This window comes from Lynx rufus, unplaced genomic scaffold (assembly GCF_022079265.1).
Source record: "Lynx rufus isolate CCGP_SWC_20201006 ecotype Redwood Valley unplaced genomic scaffold, mLynRuf1.p SCAF_21, whole genome shotgun sequence".
NCBI lineage: Eukaryota > Metazoa > Chordata > Mammalia > Carnivora > Felidae > Lynx > Lynx rufus.
Window position 1 is genome coordinate 3,486,384 of NW_025814836.1, and position 19,461 is coordinate 3,505,844.

The 19,461-nt window shown below is 36.6% G+C and overlaps 1 pseudogene; it reads left to right on the forward strand.

The window, feature by feature from the left end:
- Positions 1-18,660: 18,660 nt before the first annotated feature.
- Positions 18,661-18,868, forward strand: LOC124517227 (60S ribosomal protein L37-like; annotated as a pseudogene).
- Positions 18,869-19,461: the final 593 nt, after the last annotated feature.

A 19,461-nucleotide genomic window follows, 5' to 3' on the forward strand; every position in this document is an offset into this window, starting at 1 on the left:
GGGTAGTTCTATTTTTAATTTTTTGAGGAACCTCCATACTGTTTTCCAGAGTGGCTGAACCAGCTTGCATTCCCACCAGCAATGCAAAAGAGATCCTCTTTCTCCACATCCTCGCCAACATCTGTTGTTGCCTGAGTTGTTAATGCTAGCCATTCTGACCGATGTGAGGCAGTATCTCATTGTGGTTTTTATTTTGTATTTCCCTGATGGTGAGTGATGTTGAGCATTTTTTCATGTGTCTGTTAGCCATCTGGATGTCTCCTTTGGAAATGTTTCTATTCATGTCTTCTGCCCATTTCTTCACCGGATTATTTGTTTTTTGGGTGTTGAGTTTGATAAGTTCTTTATGGATTTTGGATACTTAATCCTTTATCTGATATGTCATTTTCAAAAGTCTTCTCCCATTCCATCAGTTGCCTTTAAGTTTTTCTGGCTGTTCCCTTTGCTGTGCAGAAGTTTTTACCTTGATGAGGTCCCAGTAGTTCATTTTTGCTTTTGTTTCCCTAGCCTCCAGAGACGTGTTGAGTAAGAAGTTGCTGTGGCCAAATTCAAAGAATTTTTAGCCTGCTTTCTCCTCGAGGATTTTGATGGCTTCCTGTCTTACATTGAGGTCTTTCATCCATTTTGAGTTTATTTTTGTGTATGGTGTAAGAAAGTGGTACAGGTTCATTCTTCTAGATGTTGCTCTCCAATTTTCCCATCACCATTTGCTGAAGAGATTGTCTTTATTCCACTGGATATTTTTTCTTGCTTTGTCAAACATTAGTTGGCCATACATTTGTGGGTCCATTTCTGTGTTCTCTATTCAGTTCCATTGTTCTATGTGTCTGTTTTTGTGCCAGTACTATACTGTTTTTATGATTACATCTTTCGAATACCTCTTGAAGTCTGGAATTATGATGCCTTCAGCTTTGGTTTTCTTTTTCAGGATTGCTTTGGCTATTCATAGCCTTTTCTGGTTGCATACATATTTTAGGATTGTTTGTTCCAGCTCTAAGAAGAATGCTGGTGTTATTTTGATAGGGATTGCATTGAATGTGTAGATTGCTTTGCGTAGTATTGATATTTAACCAATATTCTTCCAACCCATGAGCATGGAATTTTTTTTCCATTTTTTTTTGTGTGTCTTCTTCAATTTCTTTTATAAGCTTTCTATACTTTTCAGTGTATAAATTTTCCACCTCTTTGGTTAAGTTTATTCCTAGGTATTTTATGGTTTTTGGTGCAATTGTAAATTGGATCTATTCCTTTATTTCTCTTTCTGCTGCTTTATTATTGGTATATAGAAATGCAACAATTTCTGTGCATTGATTTTATATCCTGCTACTTTACTGAATTCAGGAATCAGTTATAGCAGTTTTTTGGTAGAATCTTTTTGGTTTTCCATATAGAGTATCATGTCATCTGTGAAGAGTGAAAGTTTGACTTCCTCTTTGCCAATTTGGATGCCTCTTATTTCTTTGCATTGTGTCGTTGCTGAGGCTAGGACTTCCAACACTATGTTGAATAACATGGTGAGAGTAAGCAATTTCTTTCTTTCTTTTTAATGTTTTATTTTGAGAGAGAGAGAAAAAGACAGATAGTGAATGGGGGAGAGGAAGAAAGAGAGGGAGACACAGAATCTGAAACAGGCTCCAGGCTCTGAGCTGGCAGCACAGACCCAACGCAGAACTGAAACTCACAAACCTTGAGATCATGACCTGAACCAAAGTCAGATGTTTACCTGACTGAGCCTCCCAGGCACCCTTAGAGTAAGCAATTTCTAAAAATGGTCTCAGACACACATATGAAAAAGCAAAAGAAGTTTTAAATATGTCATTAAATATAGGGCACCTGGGTGGCTCGGTTGGTTGGGCACCAACTCTTAATCTTCGCTCAGGTAATGATTTTCTGCTTCCTGAGATTAAGCCCCACATCAGGCTCTGTGCTGACAGCATGGAGCTTGCTTGGGATTCTCTCTCTCCTTCTCTCTCTGCCTCTCCCCCACTCACATTGTCTCTCAATCTCTGCCTCAAAATAAATTTTAAAACATTTTTAAAAGTCTTTAGGGGCAGCTGGGTGGTTCATTCGGTTAAGCATCTGACTTCAGCTCAGGTCATGATCTCACGGCTCATGGGTTCAAGCCCCATATCAGTCTCTGTGCTGACATTGCCAAGCCTGCTTGGGATTCTCACTCTCTCCCTCTCTCTCTGCCCCTCCCTGACTTGCACCTTCTCTCTCTCTCTCAAAATAAATAAATAAACTTAAAAAAATGTTTTTAACCACAAAATATATTTAAATATAAATAAGCATCAATTTTCAAAATAATAATAATGTCTTGTGAAATTTAAAAACTCAAAGATAAAAGGTAAAATTTAAAATAGGCAACAAAGCAATCATAGCACATAAGTCAGAAATCTTCACACATTGCACTCTGTTCTTCTTAACAAGACTTGCCCTCAGGAGAATTAGTTAACCAGAGCTTAACCTGCTGGGGTTTTATTAAAGTCTAATGACATGAGTAAGGGAAATACCCAACTCCAGCCCACTCTAACCTTCCTGTCCTACTTCAGAGAGAGGGAGAAGACTGACAAGCATGGATAAAGTTCACACTCCAGAGGCATAGGTCCACTGAAAGATTGAGACTTAATCATAAGATTATAAAGCACTTTCCCTTACCCCATCTCACCACGACATTATTTTTAAAAAAGCCTATTAGTAAAGGACGTACAGTAGTTCCTTTAAACAGTACACCATGTCCTGCTATCAAGAAAAGATTATAAAGCATAACAAAAGCAAATCAAACACACACACACACACACACACACACACACAGTTTGAAGAGACAGAGGAAACATCATAACCAGACTCAGATATGGCAGGAATGTTGGAATCATCACACCAAGAATTTAAAACAATTATTATTATTATTATTATTATGCAAAGAGCTCTAATGGAAAAAGAAACAGAAAGCAAGAACAGATGGGTAATATATGCACAGAAATAGAACTTCTTAGAAAAAAGAAATAAATGCTAGAAGTCAAAAAAAACAGCAACAGAAATGAAGAATTTCCTTGATGGACTTAGTAATATAAACATGGTTGAGGACAGAATCTCTGAGCATGAGGATATCTCAATAGAAACCTCCAAAACTGAAAAGAAATTAGAAAAATAGAGAGAAAAGAATATCTAATTATTGTGAGACTATCACAAAAAGTGTAACTTATGTGTAATGGGAACTCTAGGGGGAGAAGAAAGAGAGAAAGGAACAGAAAAATATCTGACAATAATGACAGAGGATTTCCCCAAATTAATATCAGATACCAAACCACAGAATAAGGAATCTCAGAGAACACCAAGCAGAAAATGAAAAAAAAAAATACAGCTATACCTAGTTGTATCATTTTAAGACTACAGAAAGTCAAGGATAAAGAAAAATCTCAAGAGAAGGCAGAGGAAAAAACACCTTACCGATAAAGAAGCAAAGATAAGAATTATATCTGACGTCTCAGAAACTACACAAGCTAGAAGAGATGAAGTGAAATATTCATTAGAGGGGGGAAAAAAAACCCACCTAGAATTCTGTACTTATCTTCCAAAAGACAAGGACAAATAAAGCTTGTGTCAGACAAAAATTGAAGGACTTTGTTACCAGTAGATCTGCCTTACTAGAAATGTTAAAAGAAATTCTTCAGAAAGAAGGAAAATTATTTTTCCTGAACAAGTATTAAAATAAAATAAATAAAATATACAATTCAGAGGCTTCAGTATATTCACAGTTGTGCAGCCATCACGAAATCAATTTTAGGACATCTCATCACCCCAAAAAGAAACTCTGTGCCCTGTAGTAATCACTCCCCATCCTCCCTGACCAGCCCCCAGCCCTAGGCAACCACTTATCTGCTGCACCATTTTACATTCCTACCAGCAATTACTTAAATTTTATAACAACAACAACAACAAATGTACAAGAGACCGGTGTAAATGAACTGCTGCTTGCTGTAAGGCAACATTACATCTGAACTGGCTCAGTGTTTGCAAAGTAAAATAGTGGCTCCAGTAAAATACAAAAAAAAAAAAAAAGAAAATTATATAGTTCAGAAACTCAGATCTACATAAAGGGAAGACATTGGAGAAGGAATAAGTATAGGTAAAATAAAAACTTTCATTATTCTTATTCTTTTTTTTCAACGTTTATTTATTTTTGGGACAGAGAGAGACAGAGCATGAACGAGGGAGGGGCAGAGAGAGAGGGAGACACAGAATCAGAAACAGGCTCCAGGCTCCGAGCCATCAGCCCAGAGCCTGACGCGGGGCTCGAACTCACGGACCGCGAGATCGTGACCTGGCTGAAGTCGGACGCTTAACCGACTGCGCCACCCAGGCGCCCCTGATTATTCTTATTCTTAATTGATCTAACACATAACAGTTCAAAATAATAACAGTATTTATATTATAGGTAAAATATATATGTATATGTAAAATGAATGACACAAGGGATGAGAGGGAGAAATTAAAATTATTTTCTTATATAAGATATCTGCACTACCCATTGTGTAGCATAGTGTTATTTGAAAGTAGACTTGGATAAATTGTAAATGTATATTGCAAACTCTGTGGTAAACACTAAAAAAGTAAAAACAAAGTACAACTGATATGTTAAGTAAAGAAAGAAAATGGAGTAATTTAAAATGTTCAATTAAACCACAAAAGGCAGAAAAAGTGAATAACAAAAATAAGAACAAAGAACAAGCGTAACAAATCAAAAACAGTAACATATATGGTTGCTATTAATACAACTATATCAGTAATTACTTTTGTTTGTCAATAGCTTGAACCAATTAAAAGACAGATTGTCAGAATGAGTCAAGAAAGCAGAACCCAACTATATTCTGCCTAAAAGAAACCCACATTAAATATAAATACACACATAGATTAAAAATAAATGGATGGAGAAAGATATACTGTGCCAACACTAATCAAAAGAAAGTGAAAATATTAAGTTTGGACAAAACAGACTGTAGAGCACAGAAAGTTAACAGGTTGTGGTGTTATCATTTTCACTGACTTCCATATACTTTTTAATTTCCTCTTTAACTGCTTGGTTAGCCCATTCATTCTTTAGTAGGATGTTCTTCAGTCTCCAAGCATTTGTTACCTTTCAAATTTTTTCTTGTGGTTGATTTCGAGTTTCATAGTGTTGTGGTCTGAAAATATGCATGGTATGATCTCGATCTTTTTGTACTTACTTAGGGCTGATTTGTGTCCCAGTATATGGTCTATTCTGGAGAGCATTCCATGTGCACTAGAGAAAAATGTATATTCTGCTGCTTTAGGATGAAATGTTCTGAATATATCTGTTAAGTCCATCTGGTCCAGTGTGTCATTCAAAGCCATTGTTTCCTTGTTGATTTTTTGATTAGATGATCTGTCCATTGTTGTGAGTGGGGTGTTGAAGCTCCTACTATCATGGCATTACTATCTATGAGTTTCTTTATGTTTGTGATTAATTGATTTATATATTTGGGTACTCCCACATTTGGCACATAAATGTTTACAATTGTTAGGTCTTCTTGGTGGATAGACCCCTTGATTACAATATAATTCCCTTCTGCATCTCTGGATACAGTCTTTATTAAAGTCTAGATTGTCTGATATAAGTATGGCTACTCTGGTTTTCTTTTGTTGACCATTAGCATGATAGATGGTTCTCCATCCCCTTACTTTCAATATGAAGGTGTCTTTAGGTCTAAAGCGGGTCTCTTGTAAACAGCATATAGGTGGATATTGTTTTCTTATCCATTCTGTTACCCTATTTCTTTTGATTGGAGCATTGAGTCCACTGACGTTTTGAGTACTGAAAGATATGAATTTATTGCCATTATGATGCTTGTGGAGTTGGAGTTTCTGGTGGTGTTCTCAGGTCCTTTCTAATCTTTGTTGATATATATATATATATATATATATATATATATACATATATATTTATCTTTTCTCCCCTCAGAGAGTGCCCCTTAAAATTTCTTGCAGGACTGGTTTAGTGGTCACAAACTCTTTTAATTTTTGTTTGTCTGGGAAAATTTTTATCTCTCTATTTTGAATGACAGCCTTGCTGGAAAAGAATTCTTGGCTGCATATTTTTCTGATTCAGCACACTGAATATATCCTGCCACTCCTTTCTGGCCTGCCAAGTTTCTGTGGATAGGTCTGCTGCAAACCTGGTCTGTCTTCCCATATAGGTAGGAACTTTTTTCCCTTGCTGCTTTCATGATTCTCTCCTTGCCTGAGTATTCTGTGAATTTGACTATGATATGCATTGTTGATGGCCGGTTTTTGTTGAATCTAATGGGGGTCCTCTGTGCTTCCTGGATTTTGATGTCTGTGTCTTTCTGCACATTGGGAAAGTTTTCCACTATGATTTGCTCACATAATCCTTCTGTCCCTATTTCTCTCTCTTCCTCTTCTGGGACCTCTATGATTCTGATATTGTTCCTTTTTAATGAGTCCTTGATTTCTCTAATTCTTAAATCGTGCTTTTTGCTTTAATCTACCTCTTTTTTTCTGCTCCATTATTCTCTATAAGTTTGTCCTCTATATCACTGATTCTCTGTTCTGCCTCACCCATCCTTGCCGCCGCTGCATCCATCTGTGATTGCAGCTCAGTTATAGCATTTTTAATTTCATTCTGGCTATTTTTTACTTCTTTTATCTCTATGGAAAGGGATTCTAATCTATTTTTGACTCCAGCTGGCATTCTTATTATCGTGATTCTAAATTCTGGTTCAGACATCTTGTTTGTAACTGTGTTGGTTAAATCCCTGGCTGTCGTTTCTTCGTGCTCTTTCTTTTGGGGTTAATTCCTTTGTTTTGTCATTTTGAAGGGAGAAAAAGAATTAATGAGGTAGAAAAATTGAAATTAAAAACATTAAAATTAAAAAAAATATTAAAATTAAAATTAAAATTAAACACACACACACACAAATCAAATAGATGATGCTAGATCCTAGGTATGTTTTTGTCTGGGTGTTGAAAGTGGTTTCACAGATTAAACAAAAAAAAGGGAGGGAGAGGAAAAAAAAAGTAAATAGTGTGAGAATTTGAAAAAAATGAATACACTGAAGAAGACTAAAATGAGATGATGTGGGTAAAATAGAACTTGAAAAAATATACACAAAAGTTAAGAATGCAGTAGACAAAAATTAAAGAAATATTTTTAGTAGAAATTTAAAGTAAAAATGAAGTTTTTCTCTTTCAGCATTCAAGAAAAAGAAGAGAAATGAAAAAAGAGAAAAAAGAAAAAGAAATAAAAATGAAATTGTTTGAAAATTTGAAAAGGTGAATACACTGAAGTAGACTAAAATAAAATGGAGGTAAAATAGAATTTGAAAAAATTTACACAAAAGTAAAAAATATAGTAATAAAAATTAAAGAAAAATATTCTTAATAAAAATTGAAATTCAAAATGAATTTTAAGAGAAAAAGAAAAAAGATAAGAAAGAAAGAAAGAAAGAAAGAAAGAAACGAAAGAAAATTGAATAGATGAACCTGCTAACAGATTGAAGTAGGACTGAAATTACTTTGTTTTCCCGTAGAAGTCAGTCTATGTAGCGCTTTATAGTCCATAAATTAAGCCGGTGGTGAGACTTGTGTTCTTGAAGAGCCAAGTTGGCCCAGTTGGGTGGGGCTCAGTGTAACAGCTCTGCTCTCCACTAGATGGCGCAGCTAGTCTACTGGGGTGGATTTTTGCGGTGCTCATAACTGCATATGCTCATGCGTGGGAGCAGTGAAAATGGCGCCACCCAGCTACCCAGTCCGTTCTGCCAGATCAGCAATCGCGCACCCTAACTCTGTCTTCAGCTTTTGTCCACTCCCTGCGTTTTCACTCTCTGCGACCACACCCTAGGCAGTACCTCTCTCCCAAGTTTTGTCTCAGATGCAGCTGTTTTCCCCAGCCCCTTACTTCTGAAGGACTGTGACCCATTCTGCCCCTCTGCAGGAGGGTCTCACTGAGCAATGGCCGGATGTCTGCTGCACCCAGGAATGCTTGCTGGACCCTGCTGCTGCCGGTGCCCCAAGACTACGGCCAGGTGCCAGCCCGTCCCATAAAAAGTTTGCAAGGCAGTGTAGCAGCAGCATTTCAGGGATTATGGAAAATCACAACACACATCTGGCACCAGGCTTCACCCTTAATGACCTTGTTCCAGCACCAGAGAATGTGGCCATTTTCTGGGGTCTGCTGGGACCAGGTGGCTTCAACAGTCTCTACCAAATGTACTTCCAGCAATGGAACTGCTTTTCCCCATGTGGCCCAAGAACCTCCTGGACCCCACTCTGTTCTTGGGGATTCGCCCTTCCGACCAGAACACTGCTACCAGTTACCAAGCTGCAGAGTTGCAGCCTTTGTGGTCCCCTTGTTTACAGTTTTAATGGAATTTAAACCCTCTCTTTTCTTCTTTCTCCATTCTCCCTTTTTAGTTTAGTCCCTGCGACTGTTTCCAATTTTCCACTTTCTCTCCAGCTGCTTTTGGGGAAGGGGTGCTTTTCCCATATTCTACTCCCCTCCCCAGTCTCCATCCTCTCTCTGCCTGTAAAAGTGGTTCCCTACCTTTTGCAGCTTCTTGCTCCCCAAATTCACCTCCCGCACTGAGTATCTGCTGAATTCTGTGGTTCAGATTGTGCAGATTGTTGTGTTAATCCTCCAATCACTTTTCTAGGTGTGTAGGATGGTTTGGTGTTGGTCTAACTGTATTTCATGGATGTAAGACACACAAAAAAACTTCCATGCTGTTCTGCCATATTGGCTCCTCCCACAGAAAGTTATCAGGAATAAGGAGAGTCAGCATACAATGATAAACTGGTCAATTCTCCAAGACAACAATTTTTAACATGTATATCCCAAAAACAGAGCATCAAATTCATGACACAAAAACTGATAGAATTGTGAGGAGAAATAGATGAATCCACTTTTATAGTTGGAGACTTCAACACCCCTCTATCAGAAAAGGACAAATCCAGCAGGCAGAAAATTGGTAAGGACACAATTGAACTAACCAACACCCTTAATCAACTAGATATGAAGGATCACTTAAGAACCTTCTTATGTAATAACATGTTAAAATGGAAGTTTCTATAAAGACCCCAAGTCACAATAAATGTTATATTCTAAAACCAAATCACCATATGGACAATTTACAAAGAAAATATCCCCCAAACTGGTTTAAGGTCTCTTGAACTTTTTCCCAACTTTAAGATAATAAATAATCAAAAGAGGAGAAAAGGACTGGGGAAAATTAGGAAAAATAAGTCCAAATATACTAGTAATAACAATAAATGAAAATGGAATAAATACCAAAAATGATAAAGAAAAATAAACATCAGACTGGATAAATAACCAAATCCAACTGTATACTGTTTAAGGGACACATCCAAAATAGGACACCTACATATTAGGGGAAAAAAAAAAACAAGAAAAAGGAGTAATAATAATCATAATAAGTAGCATATAGTGATTACTCACCATGTGCTAGGTCAGTATTGTATACAGTTTACATATATTAACCCATTTAGTTCTAACAATAATCTATACTAAAATCTAAGTTCCACAAGGACTGGAATTTTTGTTTGCAGCTATTTCTCCCAAGCACAGAACAAGCCCTAACACATGATAGATGTTTAATAAATATGCAGTAAACAAATGAAGAAAAGAATGAATAAATGAGATTGTGATGTTGGTCTTATTGTTCTACCCATTTTGTAGATAAAGAAATTGGAGTAAAGAGAGTAATTAAGTAACACAAGATCCCACTACTAGAAATTAACAGAGCCATTCAGGCTGATGTAGTTATATCAATATCAGACTGAATATATTTTAATGGCAAAAAGCATTTATAAGAGAAAAAAAGGGTATTAAATAATGCAAAGACATCCAATAGACCAGGGATATATAACAGCTCTAAAATTGTATACCTAATAACATAATCTCAAAATATATCAAGCCATACTAATAGAGGATGTTAACATATCTCTTTCAGAGATATATCAAAGAGACAAAAATATATAAGTAGGCAATAGAACATTTGAAAAGCAAAATTTAAAAGTTTGACCTAAGGAACATATATAGAACATATGACTACTATAAATTATGCATTCAACAATGAAAGGTTGAAAGGTTTTTCCCTAAGATCAGGAACAAGACAAGGGTGCCTATTTTAACCACTCCTATCCAACATAGTACTAGACATCCTAGTCAGGGAAATCAAGGAAAGAAAAAAACAATAAAAGCATCCAAATCATAAAAAAAGAAATAAAATTTTCTTTTTTGCATATGATATATTCTTATATGGAGAAAATCCCAAAGACAAAATACTTTTAAAACTAATCAATGAATTCAGTAAAGTAGCAGTATTCAAAATCAAGATACAGAAATCAGTTGTGTTTCTGTACAATAACAGTGAAATATCTGTAAAAGAAATAAAGAAAACATCTATTCACAATAGCAATACAAACAATAAAATATGTAAGAATAAATTTAACTAAGGAGGTAAAAAATCTGTACATTGGAAACTATAAGACTTGGATGAAAGAAATGGAAGACACAAATAAATGGAAAGATATACCATGTTCAGTGTTCAGAATAATTAATATTGTTAAAAATGTCCATGCTACCCAAAGCCATCTATAAATTCAATGCAATTCCTATCAAAATTCTAATGGCATTTTTCACAGAAATAGGAAAAACAATGCTAAAATTTGTACAGAATTAGAAAAGGCTGTGAATAGCCAAAACAATTCTGAGAAACCACAAAGCTGGACACATCACACTTTCAAACTGTAATACCAAGCTATAATAATCAAAACATGATGATACGGGGATAAAAATAGACCCATAGACCAAACAAACAGAATCAACAGCCCAGAAATAACCCTACATATAAAGTCAACTAAGGACAATGGAGCCAAGAATACTCACTAGGGAAATGTTAGTCTCTTCAACAAATGGTGCTGGGAAAACCGGAGAACTACATGCAAAAGAATGAAATTGAACCGATAACTTACACCATTTACAAGAAGTAATTCAAGGGGCGCCTGGGTGGCTCAGTCGGTTAAGCGTCCGACTTCAGCTCAGGTCACGATCTCGCGATCTCGCGGTCCGTGAGTTTGAGCCCCGCATCGGGCTCTGGGCTGATGGCTCAGAGCCTGGAGCCTGCTTCTGATTCTGTGTCTCCCTCTCTCTCTGCTCCTCCCTCGTTCATGCTCTGTCTCTCTCTCTCTGTCTCAAAAATAAATAAACGTTAAAAAAAAAAGAAGTAATTCAAAATGAGTAAAAGACTTACCTATAAGACCTGAAATCACAATAGTCCTGGAAGAAAACAGGGGATAAAAACTCCTTGACTTTGGTTTTTGCAATAATTTTTTTGATATAACACCAAAAGCACAAGCAACAAAAGAAAAAATAAACAAATGGGACTATATCAAACTAAAAAGCTCTGCACTGCAAAATAAACAATCAAAAAATGAACAGATAACCTATGGAGTTGGAAAATATTTGCAAACCATGTATCTGATAAGGGTTTAATATCCAAAATTATAAGGAACTCATAAATTCAATAGCAAAACAAACCCTAAAAAATTCAATTAAAAAATGAGCAAAGGAACTGAAAACACATTCTTCCAAAAAAGACATACAAATAGGTAAATGAAAAGATTACCACTAGTCATCAGGAAAACACAAATCAAAACCATGATAAAACACTTCACATCTGTTGGAATGGTTATTATCAAAAAGACAAGACATAACAAGACAAGTGTTGGTGAGGATGTGTACACTATTGATGGGAATGTAAATTGGTACAGCCACTTTGGAAACAGTACTGAAGTTCCTCAAAAAATTAAAAATAGAACTATTATATGATTCAGAAATCCTACTTCTGGGTATATATCTGAAGAAAATGAAACCAGGATCTCAGAAAGGTATATGCACTCTCATGTTCAGTGCAGCATTATTCACAATAGCCAAGATACAGAAACAACCTAAATGTCCTTCTATAGATGAATGGGTAATGAAGATGTAGTACACACACACACACACACACACACACACACACACACTGGAATGTCATTCAGCCATAAGAAAAAAGGATATTCTTTAATTTGCAATAACATGAATAGATCTTGAGGACATTAGGCAAAGTGAAATAAGTCAGAGAAAGAAAAACACTGTATGATCTCACATGTATGATTTCAAAAAGCTAAATTCATAGAAAAAGAGAGTAAAATGGTGGTTTCCATAGGCTGGGAGTAGGTGAAATGGGAGATGTTGGACAAAGGTTACAAATGTTTCAGTTATAAGACCAATGAATTCTGGAAACCTAATGTACAGTATATAACTACACTTCATAAGTTACTATCAGAACAGATCTTAAATGCTCTCACCACAAAAAAGAAATGGTAATTATGTGAGATGATGGTGTTGTTACTAAATGTTATTGTGTTAAACATTTCACAATACATAAGTATACCAAATCATCACAATGTTATATGTCAATTAATAATTGATGTATAACAACAATTAACAAGCTTACACAATGTATGTCAACCATACTTCAACAACCCTGGAGAAAATATAGGCAAAACTACACAATGCACTATATGGAGGCACAAATATATGTGTTAATATTATAAAGAAAGGTAAAATAATAATAATAATCACAGAATTCTGCACAGTAGTTTCCTTTGACGCTGGAGGGCAGGGATGGGAATGAATTGGGAGCAAGGAGAAAATCTTAGGAAATGTTACATGTAACTGTCACATTCTTTTTCCTAAATTAAGTTGCCTGCACAGAATGTTTATCACATATAATTATTTTATTTTACATAGATTTTATGATACTCTTTTGTATCTATTTTATATACAATTTAAAGACAATAAAACAGGTTTTTTTTTTCATTTGAGAGAGAGAGAGAGAGAGAGAGAGAATGGGGGAGAGAGGCAGAGGTAGAGAGAGAGAATCCTAAGCAGGCTCCACACTCAGCCCTGACATGCGGCTTGATCTCATAGCCCTGGGATCATGACCTGAGCTGAAATCAAGGGTTGGATGTTCAACTGACTGAGCCACTCAGGTGCCCTGACAACAAGACACTTTTTATGAAGGAGTCATAATTTTCCCAGAAATATTCTAAGACCTTTAATTCTCTATAACTAAACATATTATATATATGCGTATATATATGTATGTATGTATATGTACATATATATGTATATGTGTATATATATGTATATGTGCATATATATAGGTATACATATATAATGTTTATTTATTTTCTTGAGAGAGAGAGAGAAAGAGAGTAAGGGAGGGGCGGGGGAGAGGGACACAGAATCTGAAGCAGGCACTGAGCTGTCAGCACAGAGCCCTACAGGGGCTCAGGCTCAAACTCACGAACCATGAGATCATGACCTGAGCTGAAATCGGACCCTCAACCAACCAAGCCACCCAGGTGCCCCTCAATAGCTAGACGTATGTAATCCTCGTTCAAAAAGATCTCTTGATTAAACCAAATGGATGGGGAACAAATGAACCAAGGGATGTTGGCTTTATTTTTTTAGTTTTTTTTTTTTTAATGGGAACAGCAAGAAAGCAATTTACTACTGATGCTATAGATTGAGTAATGTCCACTTAGGTATTGTGTAGCTGAAAATAATACTCTACCTATGATTATTTCCCATTAGATTGGTTCAAAAGCAGCTGTCATGCACATGGAACTTCAAATCTAGCATGAAGAAGAAAGTCTCTTCTAAATTAATCTCTGAAGGAACTCCTGAGGCCTTCTTTGTAGAATGAAATGTAAAATGAAGTTTGTAAAAATTTAGTATCACTGAGCAATTTTATGATTTTTTTAGTGAATTGGTCTGACAATTATATGTTTTGAGAGAGAGTTACAGAACTGGCTTGGTTAAGCATGTGATAGTTTGTCTCCCACATAGAAGGTGTCCCCTCTGAGCAGTGATTTCTAGGTTCACTGTCTCCACCCCAACAGACACAACCTAATAGAGATGACAACCATAACATTAACATGGTTCATAGAAAACCAGCAGAAAGAAGCTAACAATATAGAGCTCAAATTGATCTCCTAGATAGCGCTGATTCTTTGGTATATACTGCTTCATCAGCCACATGTTATGCAATTTCTGGGTCATCCTTGGTGTGAAATATTGTATACCACTGTCTCAGAGCACTTTCATCTTTGAAAAAGTTGTCAGTAGTTGTGAGATTAAGGAAATTGGGGTCAGACACAGTCAGTCTATACATTGCATGGTTCACATGCACACATTCTTGTGTGAATTTTAGTTACCTGGTTTATTGACTGTTAATAATTGCATAAAAGGCAAATTCTGCTGCTAGCTCTACAGTCTGCAAACCACCCCATAAATAATAGCTGTGCAGCATGATCAAGTCTGCTGGTAATGGGTCACTGAGCATTTGTTATCAGGTCACACTCAAACAGCAAAGGATATAACTGTACTGCTTCTTTATCTCCCAGTGATAAACCCACCTTGGACATTTTACAAAAATGGGTCATTGAAAGAGGGAATTGGCCAACAAAAATTAATGTGCAAAGATGAAAGTTCAAAATAAATGAAAAGTGGTAAAGTGGAAGGGGAATTAGAATTGAAAGTGAATACAGTTATAGAGGAAATAGCTGACCAGGGGAATGTTGGGGATGACTGTTATTTGTGAAACTCTAGATGTGCAGCCAGATAATCCTAGTGAAGGAGAACTTATTGGCATATATTAGGAAAGTATCTGTGACAAAGAAGAGGAAAAGTATCTCAGAAAAAGTAAGGTGTGCAAAAAAATTTCTATGACAGGAGATATTGCACAGCATTGAAAATACAAAGAATGAAATGTAGAAGTTATCCAAACAGAAAGGACTGTGACAGTTTGCCAAGGCATAGAAAAGATGCTCATTCTGTATTATAAACTATAACATGAGGAGAAGGCAGGTGCTATTCAAACTGATCCTTGGAAAGCTTTCTACAGTGAAACAAACACTTTAGTTCTTAATATTTCTAATATTTTAAATTACAATGTACACCTTAAACTTACACAATGTTATATGTCAGTATACCCCCAATAAAGTTGGAAAAATTAAATTGAAGGAAGAAAAAAAAACAAGGAAAAGACTACAGAACTGTTCCAGATTAAAAAAAAAAAAAAAAACTAAAGGGATGTGACCCTTGAAAACAATGCATGATCTTGGACTGGATCCTGCATTGGGGTAAATATCTATAGAGAATATTATTGGGACAGGTGAGGAAATTTGAATATAGTATGTAGATTAGATAACAGAATCAATGTTACATTTCCGGTTTTTTTTTTTTTTAGATTTTTATTACTCATCTTTTTATGGCATTACATTCTTTTATTGTGATTAAATTTGTGTCGTCTTTCTGTTATTTGGCATACAACTGGAAGCAATTTTTAAAGGATTTCTGACCAGTGTGATTTCTGAACCTCTCAAAGTCTAAAATTGGCTTTCTCTTGCTTTCCCACATGAATGACAACTTCTCTGAACATAAAATGTGGCATTTACAAACTTTAACCCTTGTTGATAATATGACTTTGTTTTTTATTGTGAGGTTTAAAGGAGCTTTACTTCATTATAGTTCAAATGTTTGCCAGTTTTTGTCCAGGAACAGGTCTTTCCCCATTGATTTCACCTGTTACAGTTCTATATTTATTTGTTTATACCTTTTAAGAGACCAGGTCTGTGCCAATGATACAACACAGAAAGATAACATGATTGCTTTCAAGGAGTGTAAAGGAGTATCCTTGGGGATAGATAAATAAAATATCCTTTACAATTTAAAGGATTAAGAACAATGATATGGCAAATATAAGACAGTGTGGGATCCAAGAAGAAAAGCACAAAGCCTAGATAGGGCTTTACTTGAAGTAAATGTTTCCTGGAGGAAATGTGTGATCTTTGTTGGAAACACAATTATCTCTGGATAATTGTTATTGTTACTAGTATTATTACTTATAAATCTAGCCTCCACCTCTCTGACAGAAAACATGATTGTCATTGTAACAAACACAACTTTACGCTCATGGCGGGGACCCGTGACAGGTTGCCCCCAGGGAACCTGTCTTCTCAACCAGTTAGCCCAAGTGGTGGATCTCCAAGTTATACCTGCAGGAGGAGTTGGAATTTAATATTATTTGTGGCAATTAGTGACTGGAAGATCATTCATTGGTCTCAGTACATCCAGTTGACTATAGAGTCAGGGCTTTAGAACTGTGCAGTATCCCCTCCATGCTCCACAGATTTGCTGAAACACATTTCTATGGCCTGAACAAGCAGAATGTGATAAATTACTTATATGACATCTTCAAATACTGATGGAACCATCCAAATATGACTTTTCAGCTTGTACATCCCTCACCTTCTTCCCCCAGCAATGCTTGTTTACAAAGACTGATGAGGCTAAACGAATCATAAAAATTACCATTTGTCTTAATTTGGGTATTCCCAGAAGGCAAGTTTTCAAGTGCAAGGAGTGAACTTGGAACGTGTGACTGGTGAACACCAGCAGGGGAGTGGGGCAGTGAGACAGGGAAGGGAGGGCAGCCGATAAAGAATATAGGAGCCCCAGGGGACCTGGAGAAAGCCCTCTCCCAGAAGGCTGCAAACACTGGCAGCTGAAAGTGGCTGGGGCTCTCTGAGGTGAGGAGCCAGAGGGACAGGGAGCCAGGCAGTGTTGCTCCCGGTTCTTCATGCTCTTTGCCCAATATACACCAGTCTTCACAGAATAATTTCTTAAAAATGAAAACCCATTCCACCTTTTAGATCCTTAAGGAATAAAAAACATGTTTGAAGAGCTCAGGTTACATCATCTCTCCCTGGACGATACAGCAGCTCACCAGGAGTTCAAGATGGTCCCTCAGACCATCCTTACTTATCCAGTCTGCCTCCCCGCCTAACTTTACTGCCTTCCACATGGCCCATTTTCAACCTAATCATCTGGGGGGAAAACCCATTCTTTCATAGAGGAAACATATTTGAGCAGTTCCTCCGTGCCAGGCACTGAATAGATCTCCTACTGGGGCAGTCAAATCCAGTATAGTTGCATTGCTTTGTGTTCCTTCACGATTCACAAGCGGCTTCCTCCCTCCTGAAGATTCCTACTGCAACAAATCCACAGTCACGGGCACTCAGCCCGCTACTGCTACTCCTAACTGTGGATCCTTCCCCTAGAATCTCCCAACAGCAATTCTTCAAACTGTCATGTATACATCATAAAATATAGCATGATGGCATAAATGATTGGAACAATATAATTAGCAAAGTAAAATTCATGACCATTTCAAACTTATTATTTCTTTTATAAAATATATTGTATTGGCGTCTTCCTAAATACCCACAGGTTTTTTTTTTTTAATTTAAAAATCTAAAGTCATCAGTCCCAGGCAAATAATAAAGTTAGAAAGATGAATGTATGCAAACCATGTTCTCTACATTTCTTGTTTTGATCATTCTACAAGGGTAGCCTAAGAGGATTCTTTGTCCTTAGGAAATACACTCTGGAGACAGTTAGTGGCCCCAAACGTCCTCTCAGGTGATTTTAAAAAGGTGTGGAAGGGAGGAGAAAGAGAACAAGCAATAATAATAAAGCAAATGGGACAAAATGGAAATAATGGAATAAAGTACCTTATACCATTCTTGCATTTTTTTCTGTAAATTTGAAATTATAATAAAATTAATTTACAAAAAACTATTACAGTATACTTTTTATTTATTGTACAGTACAGTTTATTATTTATTGCATATCTCTATCCATTTAATGTTTCAACAAAATTGAATGTTTCAATGAATGTTAATTTTTAATTAAAAATTTAATGTCAATATTTAATTTATATTACAATTTTTAATTAAGAAATTAAAAATGCAATGTTTAATTACATTAAATTAAATGTTTACATTTGGATTACGCTTAAAATCATAATGCTTAAATGTGTAATATTTTAACGTTTCAACAAATTTTGATGTTTAAGAAGAATTTTTAAAAAAATTTTTAATGTTTATTTTTGAGAGAGAGTGCTAGCAGGGGAGGGTCAGAGAGAGGGGGGGGACACATAATCTGAAGCAGGCTCCAGGCTCTGAGCTGTCAACAGAGCCCCACGTGGGGCTCAAACTCACAAACCATGAGATCATGACCTGAGCTGAAATTGGACACTTAACTGACTGAACCATCCAGGCACCCCTAAGAATTTTTTTTGTTTATTTTAGAGAGAGAGAGAGTAGGGGAGAAAGGCAGAGGGAGCAAGAGAGTATCTTCAGCCGGCTCTATGCTCAGCGTGGCGCTTGACACAGGGTTCCATCCCACAACCCTGAGATCATGACCTGAGCCAAAATCATAAGTTAGATGCTCAACCGACTGAGCCACCCAAGCACCCTTCAAAAAGATTTTATAAGGTTTCAGAAAAGTCCCTTTGAGTGTTCCACTTTGCATAGTTTCAGCTTGCATGGCCATTTTTACAGTCCTGTACTATCATGCAGAGCAAGGACTGCCTATGTTGTGTCCACTGTAAAACAGTTTTTATACCTACACTACTTCCTGCCCATGAAAGGAAGGCTATGAAGATGAGTCTCTGGCTCTTTAATTTCCGCCATGGAAACAAGATGACGAAAGGAATGACATCATTTGGAAAGCATTGCAATAAGACACACATGTTGGGCCACTGCTGTGGCTCTAGACCTACCACCTTCAGAAGTTGACCTGTGGCAAATGTGGTTATCCTGTCAAGCAGGAGAGAAAGTGCATGGATTCTGTGAAGGAACAGCACCTAAACCCAAGAGGGTAGCTGTTGCAGCATCCAGTTCATCTTAAAGATTTCAATGATTAGTCACACAATAAATGTTCTGGTTAAAAAAAAAAAAAAAAGAGTCTGTGTGAAAATTTGCAATTTTAGGCTTAGGCGAATGTGTAATTTCTTCCCAGAAAAGCTTCAGGAGCCAAAACCAGCAGGTTCCCCCCAGGGAACCAGATTGAACTCAACCCAAAACACAACATGAAAGAATATTCTAGTATCCAATGAAGCCATTTGAGCTACACTGGAGTGTGTGTGGGGGGGGTCTTCTCTTTGACAATTCTGCTCTTGTATGGAAGTATGGCTGTTATATTATTTAGGCCATTTGGGTAACAGAGAAGGAAATTGTTTTCAGTCTATTTCCAATGATGGGGCCTTGATGATCAGGATGTGTGGAAAGAAGGAAGGCAGAATCTCATAGGAACTCAGGAACAGTGTGTAGATGGGTCTTGCACAAAGCTAAAAGCCACAATTGTGCCAGAAATCTCGGCTGTAGGTCACTAAGGACTCAAGGCAGCAGTAGGATGTGGCCATCTTCAGTCTCTATGATCACTCAGTTTCCCCATCTCTATAACACTCTTATTTCTCCCAACTGCACACCTCACCTGTTCCC